This window comes from Chlorocebus sabaeus, chromosome 1 (assembly GCF_047675955.1).
Source record: "Chlorocebus sabaeus isolate Y175 chromosome 1, mChlSab1.0.hap1, whole genome shotgun sequence".
Lineage (NCBI taxonomy): Eukaryota > Metazoa > Chordata > Mammalia > Primates > Cercopithecidae > Chlorocebus > Chlorocebus sabaeus.
In genome coordinates, this window is record NC_132904.1 from 70,079,945 (window position 1) to 70,095,050 (window position 15,106).

Genomic DNA, 15,106 nt, shown 5'->3' on the forward strand with positions numbered 1-15,106 from the left:
TAGTGAACAGATATTTCATATATGTTCAGTGTTTTCAGGACATGAACTGGTTTGTTCTCCTTGACAGCCTTGTGAAGTACGAAAGTTTGACTGTGTAACAGGGTCTCACTCTGTAATCCAGACTGGAGTGCAGAGCAGCATGATCATGGCTCACTGCAGCCTTGACCTCCCTGGCTCAAGCAATCCTCCCACCTCCCTCCTGAGTATCTGGGATTACAGGTGTAGGCTACCACACCCAGCTAATTTTTTTTTTTGTAGAGACGGGTCTCCCTATGTTGCCCTCACCGGTCTCGAACTCCTAGGCTCAAGCAATCCGCCCAGCTCAGCCTCCCAAAGTCTGGGATCATGGGCGTGAACCACTGTGCCTGGCCAGTTTTTTTGGTTTCTGAGGTTTTCTTGTGTATTTTTACCTTTTTAACCAAATTTAAGTGTACAATTCAGTGGCATTAATTATGTTCACAATGTTTTGCGGCCATTACCACTAAATATGAAAGAGGTTTTTTTTGTTTTGTTTTTTTCAAGACAGAGTTTCACTCTTGTTGCCCAGGCTGGAGTACAATGGTGTGATCATGGCTCACTGCCCACCTCCCCAGTTCTAGCAATTCTCCTACCTCAGCCTCCCGAGTAGCTGGGATTACAGGCACCTACTATGCCTGGCTAATTTTTGTATTTTCAGTAGAGATGGGGTTTCACCATGTTGGCCAGGCTGGTCTCGAACTCCTGACCTCAAGTGATCCGCCCACCTCAGCCTCCCAAAGTGCTGGGAGCCAGCACTTTGGTCAGCACTTTGGTGATAAAAATCAAGGTTTTTAATAACTTGATTGAAATCACTCAGCTTTCAAGTAGTAGAACCAGGATTTGAATCCAGGACTCAACTCCTAAACTCACAGGCTATTCATTCCACCAAGGCTTCTGTCTACCAATACCTCCATCTGCTCTCTTCTCACCAAGATATCTGGAGGACCAAATGAGGTAAAGATACAAAAACACATTACTACTACACAAGTGACCATGGCTGTGGAAAAAAAAAATCCACCAACACATTTCTTCCAGGCAATTACTTTTCATGTTGGGCTCTCAAAAGCTAGGGCTTTAATATAAACATCCCGCCTCTAGACCAAGCCCGCAGATCTGCAAAAACAACGTCTAGACCCCAGAGTAAAGTTATGAGGGAAATGCTTGCATTAGATTACAGTCTCATTGAATTACAGGTAACTGCTCAAACCTGATTTCTATTATAATACAGAAAGCTTCCTCATTACAAAACACTTTCAATTCAAAGGATAAGTCCAACTTTCCATCATTCTGCCCATTTTGGAGCTAAAAAAAAAAAAAAGATTCTAAATTGTATTTTTATATGCTCAATTGTGAAAGCCAAGGAAAATGGTTTGTTTGCGAGTTAAACTCTGAAGCTTAAACAAAAATAAAAAGAATTATTTCAATCCCAATGGTGCCAATTTTAACTACTTTACATCCCTCCTCATTTTTTTTTCAGTCTGAGCTCTAATCAACAGCCACTTTATGTTTAACATATTATAACAGTTAATGCAATTAGGTCCAGAAAACTGTTTCTCTAATGATGTTCCCTCCATTTACACTCCTGCGTACCTTCCATTATCACCATTCTGCCCTAAGAATGAGCATATCACTAAGGTTTAAATCAAATTTCTGATGAATAGATGGAGATATTGTTTCTGTAGTTAATACAGTGTACCTACATCAACATCATTCTCTAAAAAATAAAATAAAAATGACTCAATATGCTTTATTTATTCACATCTGACAGAATTCTGATCACCTGAATTCCTTTGGAAGAAAATTCAATCTTTAGAAATAGAGTCCAATTATTTTCAATCTTATAAATGTCAAAAGACAATCATATGAAAAACTCCATCAGTACCAAACCATCTCACCAATGAATATTTATGACATTTCCATATTTCCTGTCTTCTCTCTGTTTACATAAAGCAGTGGTGCCAAGACTCATCTCAGGATTATTAGCCTGCAATACAATGATGGGCCTAATTGCCTTGCAAACCAGGACACTAACAAATGGCGTCTTCAAGCAATCAATTTAAAAAGGGGATAAAAACGACCCAAGCTCTTTTTGCCTATGTGCATGTTGCCTACCTACAAAATAAATTCAGTCTCATATTTTTAAGGCTTACTCATTAGTTCTCAAGCAAGAAATGCACCCTTAACAATCTCAAGCTCATCAAATCTATTTAAATTTCAAATTCCAGGTATAGTTTTTAAATGCACCAGGAGGAGAGGGGAAAGGAAAAGGCAGAAATATTATATAGAAAAATATCTATTACATTCCAGTTTATCTTCTCCCACCTTTAGTTTGGAAGTATGCTCCTTTTCCCCCAACTTACTTTTTATGATATACAAATAACAGAAGACACCCTCCCCTCCTTAATTCTACCTTAACTAAATCCCCTTTCAACTTTACCCTTTGGGCTGACTTGACTTCCAAATTATACTAATATAAATAAAACAAACAAAAAGATCAACTGAACAGATTAAAATGGCCCCTAAGAATGAGATGTTCTCTTCTGTGTCCCCTGCAAAGTCCCCTCTAACAGGCTTACTGCCTCTCCCCCAACCACAGTCACCAAAGCTGTCCATTTAAGCATACCAACCCTTAACCCTCATGTGTCTCTTGGAGGCCATCCCAATTCTTCATCTCCAAAATAATCCAACCCATTTCCACCCCCTTCTCCGGCACAGCTCACTGTCCCTCTCCATCCTCTCTGCCCCATCCATACCAACAACTCCAGGTCTCCCATTCCTTAAATTTCCCCTGTGCCACCTCACCATCAGCAACCACCTCCCCAGGCCTACCAGCTCATCTCCGAAAGTCCTTCTCCAAAACTCCCTCTGCCACCTTGGCCAAGGGACATTTTCTTCAAGATACCATCCCCCAACTTTGCTCACCCCTGCCGCTATCCTTTCAATGAATGCAGCCCAGTGATGTTTTATGTGCCCTCTGCCTTGACCCTGCAACCAAGGAGCCACCATGCCCTTTCCAGTGATTGTAAGATCACCCTAAATCCAACCCACTGTGCCCCACACTCTATTTCCATCCCTGTCCTCCCATTTCGGGCCTGACTTCCAATGTGACCCCTTCCTGCCAGCTCACCATCACACTCCCCTCACTGAATGTTTCACCTCCACCAACTCCTATTCCAACCTCCATCAGCCCACCCCAGGAAACCCCCAAATTGCACTCCTCTGCTCTATCCTAACCCATGCTATTCCGTAAGTCTCCACAAATTCCACCAGCCCCAGATGACAAACACCCACTTCAAGCTCAGGTCTCAACCCATGCCAAGCCCCTCACCCCCAACTCCTGCCACCTCCATCATCCTGCCCCAGGTCCACCCCAAATTCCACCCTCCTGAATTAACACTCCGCAGGGTCCTGTCCAGCCCTGTACATGCCACTCACTCTCCGTTGAAATCATTCCCCTACCCCTCACCCCAGCTCAGATCCCAAGCTGTCAACTGCTCCAGGCCAAACCCAAATCACCACCCTCATTCAGTCCCCTCCCCCATTAAAAGCCATCCCACCCTAGTCTCATCTTCCACCTCGCCCCAAGACCATCCCGAATTCCAACCTGGCGCCCCCACCCCACTCTCCTGTCCCAGGTTGTGTTATTCTCCATCAAAAGTCCTCCTCCCTGGTCGCCCGCCCCCCAACCTGCTTGGGTCCCACCCTCACCCCACCCCCAGCCAGCGCCTGGACAAGTCTCCCCCACCAGCCCGCCGTTCCATCGCGACCTGAACCCCCTCCCCACCACCTGCACGGGGGCTCCGCAGCCCCCACTCTCATTCTCGCCAGCGCCACCGGCCCAGGCTCAGGACCAGCGGACCGGGTGGCGGGGGGAGTCTCCTCACCGGTGAGCAGCTGCAGGCGAAAACGGCGGCGGCGGCGGCTGAGGCGGCGATGCCCTTGTCTTCTCCGGAGGCTACGGCGGCGACGCTCTCGCTCCCTCGCCCGTGTCCAGTAGGGTGGCGGATGGCGCGCGGGGACCGGAGCCTCCTCCTCCTCAGCGACTCGGCTCTGAATCCTCTGCAGTAGCCGCCGAGGAGCCCGACGGGTTGGGGGAGGGGACGCTCGGCTGCGGGCGAGGGAGGAGGAGGCGGAGGGAGGAGGCGGAGGACCGCTGAGAAGGGCAGGGAAGGAGGAGCCGGCGCGGCGCCGCGACACGTCCCACAGCCTCAGAGCGCCGGGACCACAACTCCCGGCATGCCCTGCTTTAGCCCGCGCGCGGCCTGAGCCTCCCGCCGCCAGCCCGGTGCAGAGGGGCCGCGCCCTCTCCGGTCACGCACAATGGAATAAAGCCAACCATCCGCTGGCAGACTCTGTAGACTCAAAGACCACCTGTGAGGAAAGTCAGGTCGCCCGAGGCCCCATCCCCAAGGGGCCGTACTCGCAACGTCTCCATCCTCTTTGCATAGACACACACACACACTCTCTCTCTCTCTCTCTCTCTCGCTCTCTCTCTCTCTTGCTCGCGCTTTCTCTCGCTCTTGCTCTCTCTCTCTCTCTCTCTATCTCGACTACACCTCCCAGCATGCCTCTCAGCTTCCCGTTCTCCTTCCGGACCCTTCTCAGACCCGGCACTACAGTTCCCAGGGAGTGTGGTCCCTGCGAAATGCTGGGAGATGCAGTTCTCGGTTCTTCCTCCATGTTAAGAAAAAGAAGTGAGAGGCAAAGGGAAGGAATATGCCAGCCCACCGAGGATGGGCCTTGATGGGCTAGATCACCTGTGATTCTGTTCTTCCCTCGCCATCTCTGTTTCAGTTGTCTTTCACCAGAACTAATGCCAGAGCTTCCTCGCTGGTCTCCCTGCAAATTTGAGGACGATTCGGCAACTTGAATCCAAACGACAAAGCGCATACTTCTTGACCCAGCTCCATTACTTTCAAGAATTTACCTTAAAAAATAATCGAGCAATTCCGAAAAGATGAATGCACAAAGTTGTTATATGACGTAGTTAATTATGGGGGGAGTAAATGTTCATCAATAGGGTGCTGCTTCAATAAGGCGTGACATATACATACAATGCAATACTAAGGAGCCATTTAAAATGATGATATAAATCTATTGATATGAAAAGCTATTCACAATTTATTCTTCAGGGAAAAAAAACTGATTACAGAACGGCATGTCTACACGGGTACATTTATGTGAAGTTTGACACAATATTCTATAAGCATGGAGAGATTTCAGGAAAGAGGTTCGCCAAAATATTAGCAATGATTATCTTGGGGGAAAGGGTGTCAGATTGCACGTAGGTTTTTTTTTGTTTTTTGAGATGGAGTCTGGATCTATAGCCAGGCTGGAGTACGGTGGGGCGATTGCGGCTCACTGCAACCTCCGCCTCTCGGTTTCAAGCCATTCTCCTGCCTCAGTCTCCTGAGTAACTGGGATTACAGGCGCGCGCCACGCCCAGCTAATTTTTGTATTTTTAGTAGAGATGGGGTTTCACTGTGTTGGCCAGGATGGTCTCGATCTCCTGACCTCCTGACCCGCCCGCCTCAGCCTCCCAAAGTGCTGGGATTACAAGCAGGAGCCACCGTGCCTGGCTGTAATTTTTATTTTCATATTGTTTGAATTGTTTAAAAGGAGCACCTAACAACTGTTTTTTGTTTTCTTTTGTTTTGTTTTTTGTTTTGTTTTAATTGTAAGAGACCGTCGTGTCACTATATTGCCCAGGCTGGTCTCAAACTCCTGGCCTCAAGAGACCCTCCTGCCTCAGCTCTCAAAAGTGCTGGGATTACAGGCGTGAGCCACACTACACCTGGACAATTTTTTAAGCTGTACTACTTCCACAAAACATAATTTCCAAATCTAACCTTTCTTTGCTGCCTAGATGCTTTCCATGACTTCCCATTGCCTCATTCACGCTTCAGCACTGTGCCTGCCTGGTTTTAATAGTTACACTATTAAAACAAATAATAGTAGTCACTTCCAATTCATAAAGTTAGAAGGGAGAACTTTCTCAATTTTCAATGCGCCTTCTCAAAATTTTTCCTTTTCTGGTCTTTCCACACCCATTTTCTCCTTTTCTCTTATTCTTCAAACTCAAGCCAAAGTCCTACCTTCCCTAGAACATATTTAGACACACTGATTTTCCTTTTATCTGAATTCTTTTTTTTTTTTTTTTTTTTTTTTTTTTGAGACAGAGTCTTGCTCTGTCGGCCAGGCTGGAGTACAGCGGCGCAATCTCAGCTAACTGCAACCTCCGTCTCCCGGGCTCAAGCAATTCTCCTGCCTCATCCTCCTGAGTAGCCGGGATTACAGGCATGTGCCACCATCTAATTTCATTTTTATTTTTATTTTTATTTTTTGTATTTTTAGTAGAGATGGGGTTTCACCATGTTGGCCAGGCTGGTCTTGAACTCCTGACCTCAGGTAATCTGCCCACCTCGGCCTTCCAAAGTGCTGGGATTACAGGCGTGAGCCACCGCTCCCGGCTTATCTGAATTCTTATAGCAGTGGTTTCTAATCTGTTGGCCAGAGATCACGGTGGGAAGAGGAAGTGAAGAGAGAGATACAGAGTTATTGTAAAGGGCCTATGAAGCTCTGCCTACACAAAACTATATGTCTTTCACTTTAAAAAAGTTTTTCTCTTCTTCTGGCACCTGTGTCCAGCTCTTCTAGAATACAGAACATAGTATCAGATTATTTTTGATTTCACGATTTTTTTCCTTTAAGCCCTGTTTGACTTGATGTTTTCTTTTCTTTTTTCATTTTTTGAGACAGAGTCACTCTGTTGCCCAGGCTGGAGTTCAGTGGCATGATCACGGCTTACTGCAGCAACGTCTCCCTGGGCTCATGTGATCCTCCCACCTCAGCCTCCCAAGTAGCGGGGACTACAGGCACCACCATGCCCAGCTAATTTTTCTTTTTTCTTTGTTTTTCTTACAGAGACAGGGTTTCACCATGTTGCTCAAGGTGGTCTCGAACTCCTGGACTCAAGTGATCTGCCCACCTCGGCCTCCCAAAGTACTGAGATTACAGGCATGAGCCACTGCGCCCAGCAGGATTTGATATTTTCAATTTTATATGCCCTTGTTCCTTGGTGTTCTGTAAGAACCACCAGGACACTATAGCTCTACTACAGGCCTACAGGAAAAAGCCCAGGTTGCTTAGCTCAGAGGATGACTTATTCCCCATCCTGCTGCAGCCTCTCTAGCTTCACCCCACCTCACTCTAGTCAGACTCCTGTTCCTCAGGACTCACTTTCCCCAAATACATCAGGCACTGTCTTTTTCAAACTACCTATCTCCTTTTACATCCTATTCTCCCAGCCTTAAAATCTCAGCCTCTCTTCTCCCTTTTCTGATAATAATGAAAAAGATACCTATCATATGTTGGCTATGTGACAAACAAGTCTCTTTCTTAGTGTTACACTGACCCTGCCCTGTTCTTTTTTTTTTTTTTTTTTTTTTTTTTCTGAGATGGAGTCTGGCTCTGTCGCCCAGGCTGGAGTGCAGTGGCACGATCTCGGCTCACTGCAAGCTCCGCCTCCCGGGGTCACGACTTTCTCCTGCCTCAGCCTCCCCAGTAGCTGGGACTACAGGCGGTCACCATCACACCCAGCTAATTTTTTGTACTTTTTTTTTTTTTTAGTAGAGACGGAGTTTCACTGTGTCAGCCAGGATGGTCTCGATCTCCTGACCTCGTGATCCGCCCGCCTCAGCCTCCCAAAGTGCTGGGATTACAGGCATGAGCCACCGCACCTGGCCAGACCTTGCCCTCTTCTAAACCCCGTCTTCTCCTCTTCCATTTCCCCACTTCTTTCTCCTAGTGGCACAAAGTATGGGCTAGTTTGGTCTATCCAGCAAGTAAAGCATTATCTGAGTTAGGTGAATAAATAAATATGAGAAACTTATTGGACTAGTAATCTGGGAATCAGATCCTAAATTAGAACTTGCCGGGCGGGCACGGTGGCTCAGGCCTGTAATCCCAGGACTTTGGGAGGCCGAGGCGGGCAGATCACGAGGTCAGGAGATGGAGACCATCCTGGCTAACACGGTGAAACCCCGTCTCTGCTAAAAATACAAAAAATCAGCCAGGCGTGGTGGCGGGCGCCTGTAGTCCCAGCTACTCAGGAGGCTGAAGCAGGAGAATAGCGGGAACCCGGGAGGCGGAGCTTGCAGTGAGCCGAGATGGAGCCACTGCACTCCAGCCTGGGCGACAGAGTGAGACTCTGTCTCAAAAAAAAAAAAAAGAACTTGCCATAAACATGATAGGTGACATTTAGTAAGTCCCTTAACTTTTCGAAATCTCAGTTTCTATAATACATCCACCTGCCCTGCCACCTCATAAGGTTATTAGGAGAATCCAATGAAACAATGGGTATGAAAGTGCTTTAAAGACTGTAAAATACCACTTACAGTCCAAACCCTTCATCTAACCATTTGAGAATTCTCTCTCCAAATCACTGCAAAATCATGACATGTAAACTTCCAAGTCTGAATTATATCAACATTAATGAATTTATGAAAGTTTTAAAGAAATTAACTCTATGAAACCAATTCAATTCCTGGATAAGTTTTTGATATAGCACAGTTAAGTGATTTCTAACTTTTTTTTTTTTTTTTTAAACGGAGTCTCGCTCTGTCACCCAGGCTGGAGTGCAGTGGCACGGTCTCGGCTCACTGCAAGCTCTGCCTCCCGGATTCATGCCATTCTCCTGCCTCAGCCTCCTGAGTGGCTGGGACTACAGGCACCCGCCACCACGCCCGGCTAATTTTTTTGTATTTTTAGTAGAGACGGGGTTTCACCGTGTTAGCCAGGATAGTCTCGATCTCCTGACCTCATGATCCGCCTGCCTCGGCCTCCCAAAGTACTGGGATTACAGGCGTGAGCCACCGCCCGCAGCCTCAAGATATATTATTTAGCAGCTCGTTGCAGTGGCTCATGCCAATAATCCCAGCACTTTGGGAGGCCAAGACCGAAGGATTCGTTGAGGCCAGGAGTTCAAGACCAGCCTGGGCAACATAGTGAGACCCTATCTCTTAAAAAATAGAAAAATTGGGCTTGGCATGGTGCCTCACGCCTGTAATTCTAGCACTTTGGCAGGCCGAGATGAGTGGATCGCTTGAGGTCAGAAGTTCGAAACCACCCTGGCCAACATGGTAAAAACCCATCTCTACTAAAAATACAAAAAAATTAGCCAGGTGTGGTGGTGCACGCCTGTAGTCCCCGCTACTCAGGAGGCTGAGGTACAAGAATCACTTGAACCCGGGAGTCAGAGGCTGCAGTGAGCAGAGATCGTGCCACTGCACTGCAGCCTGGATGACAGAGCGAGACTTCATCTCAGAAACATAAATAAATAAAATAGAAAAACTGACTGGGTGTGGTGGTACGCACCTGTAAGTTCTAGCTGATCAGGAGGCAGAGGCAAGAGGATCACTTGAGTCCAGGATTTTAAGGCTGCAGCAAGCCATGATCGCACCACAGCACTCAAGCCTGGGTGACAGAGCAAGACTCTGTCTCTAAAAAATAAAAAAAATATATATATATTCTTCATGAATTTTACAAGAAAAAAATTTGATTCACCCAACAGTTATATTTTATTTTTATCAATTTTTACTTATTATTGATCTGTTATAATGAAATTTCTTTGTTAGTCATTATTTCTACCAAGTCCACCTTTTCCTGACAGTAATTGGAACCATTGTTGGATTTATCTTATATTGATTATTTCTAAGTAGAATTTTCCCAGGGAATAACTTTGCAGATTGCAGTGTTACCAACAAAGATGGGATCATTCAGTCTGCTTTTTTATCCATAGTAAATTTCACCATGTGTAGCTTTAGCCATTGTCAGTTTTATTTTGTGTTTATTATTTCCACCGTAATTTTTTTCTGCAACCCCATCAAAACAAACTCGGAGTCAAAATGACAGTGTCAAAACACTATCCTTTGCCTGTTACTATCTGATTAACTTGTACTTTGCAATGGTTTTCTCCCAGCTGTGTTAACATGCTTCTTTGCCACCTCTCTTTCGAAGCATCTCTTTGGGAGCTTTGGCACATATGTGTCGGCTTTACTTTAAGAATTGCTCTAGGCCAGGCGCAGTGGCTCATGCCTTTAATCCCAGCCCTTTCGGAGGCCGAGGCAGGTGGATCACTTGAGATCAGGAGTTCGAGATTAGCCTGGCCAACATGGCAAAATCCCGTCTCTACTACAAATACAAAAATTAGCTGGTAGCACTTGCCTGTAATCCCAGCTACTTGGGAGGCTGAGACAGGAGAATCCCTTGAACCCGGGAGGCGGAGGTTGAAGTGAGCCGAGATGGTGCCATTGCACTCCAGCCTGGGCGACAAGAGTAAAACTCCATCTGAAAAAAAAAAAAGAATTGCTCTAGAATCACAGGAAAATGGATATTAGAGATCATGCTAGGAGAACTGATCTTGAATGAAGCAGGTATTATGCTGGCATCTAAGATCCATTATCTCGTTAAATCTTTCAGCTTAAACATCCCTCACATGTCCATTTTATAGCAGAAGAAATTGAGACCCGGAGAGAAGAAGGGATTGGCCACACTAGGATTAGAACCAGGTCTTGGTTTAATCCTCAGTGCAATTGGAATGATTATAAATTGCAAAGTTATCTCATTTAATTTAAAAACTTTTGTAATGATCTTATTGGAAAATTAAATATAATTTTTCAGTTTAGCTAAGACAAGAGAAATCACATGAATATAAACAGAGCACTCTCAAAGAGCTTTTTGTCACAGCAAATGAGACGAGAAGTGTGAAAATGTTTTGTAAATGACCCAACGCTGGGCAAATGGAAGTTACTGCCATTTATGCTGAAGGCTGTTATATAAACCTGCTATGCCTGCTTGCCAGAGTGTTAGAAAGCTAACAGCATACCATTAATATCAACAGATGAGTATCAAATGCCCATCCTAATATTTAATTATATTAGCCAATATTTAAGGCATAAAATTGCATCCTGCTTATCCTTCAAGACCTAATTCAGACATCAAGAAGCCTCTGCTGACCTCTGGCTAGATTAGAAGTCCACTCTGGGCTCCCACAGCCCTGCTTACATTCTGTGATCATTGTCTATATGCTGCCCCCAAGGACAAGGCTTGAGGTAGTCTGATCCACCTCTGTGGCCCAGAGTTCAGTCCAGCTCAGAGCTTCTCACAGGGTAAGGGTTCAATAAATGGTGGTTGAATTAATGAATCAATCAATTAACATGACAAGTATATAGACTATATAGATAATCAATTAGAATGACAAAGGAAAAGTACACATTAAATAAAGTTAAGGGCAAGAGTAAGTCACAAATGAGTCTGCATGAACTGATTACAGCCACTGAAACTCTTGTACAACAGCAATTATACAAGGAAAGAGCCTTGATGTTCTAGGTTCAATTCCTGCCTCAGCCACTTCCTAGCTAGGTGTCCTCTGTCAAATCACTGCCCTGGATGTGCCTGTTTCCACATCTGTAAAATGGCCAACCTGGCCGGGTGCAGTGGCTCACACCTGTAACCCCAGCCCTTTGGGAGACTGAGGCAGGCAGATTGCATAAGCCCCAGGAGTTTGAGACCAACCTCGGCAATGTAGTGAGACTCCATGTCTACAAAAAAATACAAAAATTAGCTGGGTGTGGTGGTGCACATCTGCAGTCTCAGCTACTCAGGAGACTGAACTGGAAGGATTGCTTGAGCCTGAAAGGTTGAGGCTGCAGTGAGCCAAGCTCATACCACTGCACTCCAGTCTGGGTAACAGAGCAAGACCCTATCTCAAACAAATGAACAAACAAAAAAAAGCCAACCTTGCAGACCTCCTAGGGCAGATAAAATTGTTAACTAAGGTAACAGATGCTTTGCATGTCATGAAGAGTTGATAGAGTGAGAATTGTTACTGACAAAGACCAGAAGATAATCTGGAGGGAAATGGTTGGAGTTTAAGTCTAACAGGATCCTTTACATAAAATCCCTCAAGTTCATAAAGTTGGGGAAAAAAAAAGAGTACCAATTGTAGTAAGTTGAATTGTGTCCCCCAAAAGATATGACCAAGTCTTAACTCCCATATTTGTGAATGCGACCTCATTTGAAAGTAGGGCCTAGTGGGAGGCTGAGGCAGGAGAATGGCGTGAACCTGGGAGGCGGAGCTTGCAGTGAGCTGGGATCCGGCCACTGCACTCTAGCCTGGGTGACAAAGCGAGACTCCGTCTCAAAAAAAAAAAAAAAAAAAGAAAGAAAGTAGGGCCCAAGGTGGTCTGATGCATCTCTGTGGCCCAGAGTTGGTCTAGGTAGATGTAATTAAGAAAGGATCTTGAGATGAGATCTTTCTAGATTTAGTTGGTCCCTAATCCAATGACCGATGTCTTCATAAGAGAAAGCTCTGTGCCTGAGACATAGAAGAGAAGGCTATGTGAGAATGGAAGCAAAGATCAGGCCGGGCGCGGTGGCTCAAGCCTGTAATCCCAGCACTTTGGGAGGCCGAGACAGGCGGATCACGAGGTCAGGAGATTGAGACCATCCTGGCTAACACAGTGAAACCCCGTCTCTACTAAAAAGTACAAAAAACTAGCCGGGCGAGGTGGCGGGCACCTATAGTCCCAGCTAAAAAAAAAAAAAAAAAGATCAAAGTCAGGAAGCCCCAAGCCAAGGAATGCCAAGAATACTGGCAGCCACCAGAAGCTAAGAGAGAGGCATGGAACTGATTCTTCCTCGGCACCTCCGGAAGGAACTAATCCTACAAACACCTTGATCTCAGACTTCTGGTCTCCACAGCTGTGAGACAATACATATCTGTTGTTTTAAGCCACCCAGTTCGTGGTAATTTGTTAAGGTAAGTTTAGGAAACTAATACACCAATTAAGTTGGGTTAGGAAACTAACACACCAATTAAGTTGGAAACCCATGAAATCAAATAATTAGCAAGTATTTTAAGTCCCAGATTCAGAGGAATCTATTTTGGTAAATGTTCATCAGTTCTGGGCCAGGTGCGGTGGCCCATGCCTATAATCCCAGCACTTTGGGAGGCCAAGATGGGCAGATCACCTGAGGTCAGGAGTTCAAGACCAGGCTGACCAACACAGTGAAACCCAGTCTCTACTAAAAATACAAAAAAATTAGCCAGGCATGGTGGCTGGCACCTGTAATCTCAGCTACTCGAGAGACTGAGGCAGGAGAATCGCTTGAACCCAGGAGGCAGAGGTTGCAGTGAGCCGAGATTGTGCCACTGCAGTCCAGCCTGGGCGTGGCAGAGTGAAACCCCATTTCAAAAAACAAAAACAAACAAAAAAAAAGTTCATCAGTTCCATTTAATTTGTCATCCCTAAAAGCAGCTGTGGAAAATTGATGTTAACACCCATTGTCTTTGAATCTGTGCCTTTTCTCTTTTTAACTCCTATTGTACTCTTAGTTCTTGCCTTGTCTCCTGGGATAGCCAATATTTCTAATTAATGTGTAAATAACTCTGATGTCATACAAAGTGCACAGACACAGGGAGGCCAGACCTGGATTCATACCCCACCTGAGTAACTTACAGGCTGTGGCACTGGAAAAATAACTTCTCCTTACTGGACCTCTGTGTCCTAAATTGTAAGATGTGATTAATGTTATCTCCTTCACAGGATGAAATGAGTTAATTAATGGAAAACCCAGTGCCTAATCTAGGACTTTCATAACTTTGCCTTCTCCAGAGAGCAAGAGAGATTTGGGGGCATGGGGCAGGGGGAGGTGGTATTTGCTTATTTGTTTCTAGAGTTATGGATGTTTGAATAATGGGAGATAGGGAATGAGGGAGCCGCCAATTTTCACTTTAGCTACAAGGTGGGAAATCTCTCCTGAAAAAGGATCAGAACTGAAGGGCATTTATTCCTAGAAGACTTGAGTTTCCTCCAGCTGGGGTCTATAGACCCATGGAAGGTGATGAACAACACTGAATATTTATTCATTTTTCACTCAGCTTAAGGTACTAACCAGGTCTTTTGCTGGTGCCAGGGGCCTAAAGGAGACTCAAGCGTGGCTTTGTCTCCAAGGAACTCACACTCTAAGGAATACACTGACACAATTACATCCCAGTGTAATCAATACCATGGCAGAAGACAGCGAGGGGCTGCAGGAACCCAGAAGAAACACCAGGCCAAGCACAGTGTTACCACCTGCACATTTTCCTCCAACTGCTGTAAACTCCACAATGGCAGTGGCTCATGCCTATAATTCCAGCACTTTGCGAGGCCAAGGTGTGAGGATCACTTGAGTTTAGGAGTTGGAGACCAGTCTGGGCAACAGGGCAAAACACTGTCTCTACAAAAAATAAAAATAAAAAAATTAGCCAGGTGTGGTGTGCACACCTGTGGTCGCAGCTACCCAGAAGGGAGGATCACTTGAGCCTGAGAGGTCCAGGCTACAATGAGCTATGACTGCACCACTGTACTCCAGCCTTAAAAACAGAGTGAGACCCTGTCTCAAAAAAATAATAAATAACAAGATTTCACTGCCAGTTTAAGTTTGACTGCCAAAAGTTTACAGTAATGATGAACACAAATAATAGTTTGAGATATCTGCAACAATTGTAATGTGATACGAAAACATCTGTGATTTCTGTTAGTGACAAAGTCACAAGTACTGTGACACTGCAGTTTGACTGTAGTTTGTTATGTATATTCAGAATTGGAGGAAATACTAAATTTCTGTAAATATAAATGAATGTAAAAATGTAACTTTCCCATCCAAGATCATGGAGCTCCTGAGTTCTCTCTGTGGACTCTCAGATAGGTTCCAGGTAGAAAATCTCTCTCACAATTAGTTGGACAAGAGCAGGGTATCTGGTGAGGAATGACAAAGATTGAGGGTTTGTGCCTGTGACAGTGATTTTTAATCAGTTATTTTGTTGAAGAGGTAGTGGGATAGAGTTGGCAGAGACTAAAGACCCAGACAGAATTGAATTCCAGTCCTCCTCCAGTCTGTCCTTGTACCAAACCAAGCTATGTGACCTTGAGTATAAGTCATTTCACCTTTCTGAAAAATGCAGATACTGACATATAACCTTATTTATGAGAGTCCAATGTAAATTTCTCATCAACTCTAAAGCTCTGCACAGAGACAAACA

General features: G+C 45.1%; 1 protein-coding gene across 3 annotated transcripts in view; it reads right to left on the reverse strand.

Annotated features, from left to right (window-relative positions):
* The window catches only part of FAM168A (family with sequence similarity 168 member A), a 196,155-nt gene extending 191,636 nt beyond the window's left edge, over positions 1–4,519 (reverse strand). Inside the window, exon 1 of one of the 3 annotated variants that reach the window (XM_038005487.2) lies at positions 3,903–4,519. The gene's annotated coding sequence lies outside the window, so the exon portion shown is untranslated. The remainder of the gene's footprint in view (positions 1–3,902) is intronic. The other 2 variants (XM_008020102.3, XM_008020103.3) reach the window with 2 other exon arrangements.
* Between the last annotated feature and the right edge of the window lie 10,587 nt (positions 4,520–15,106).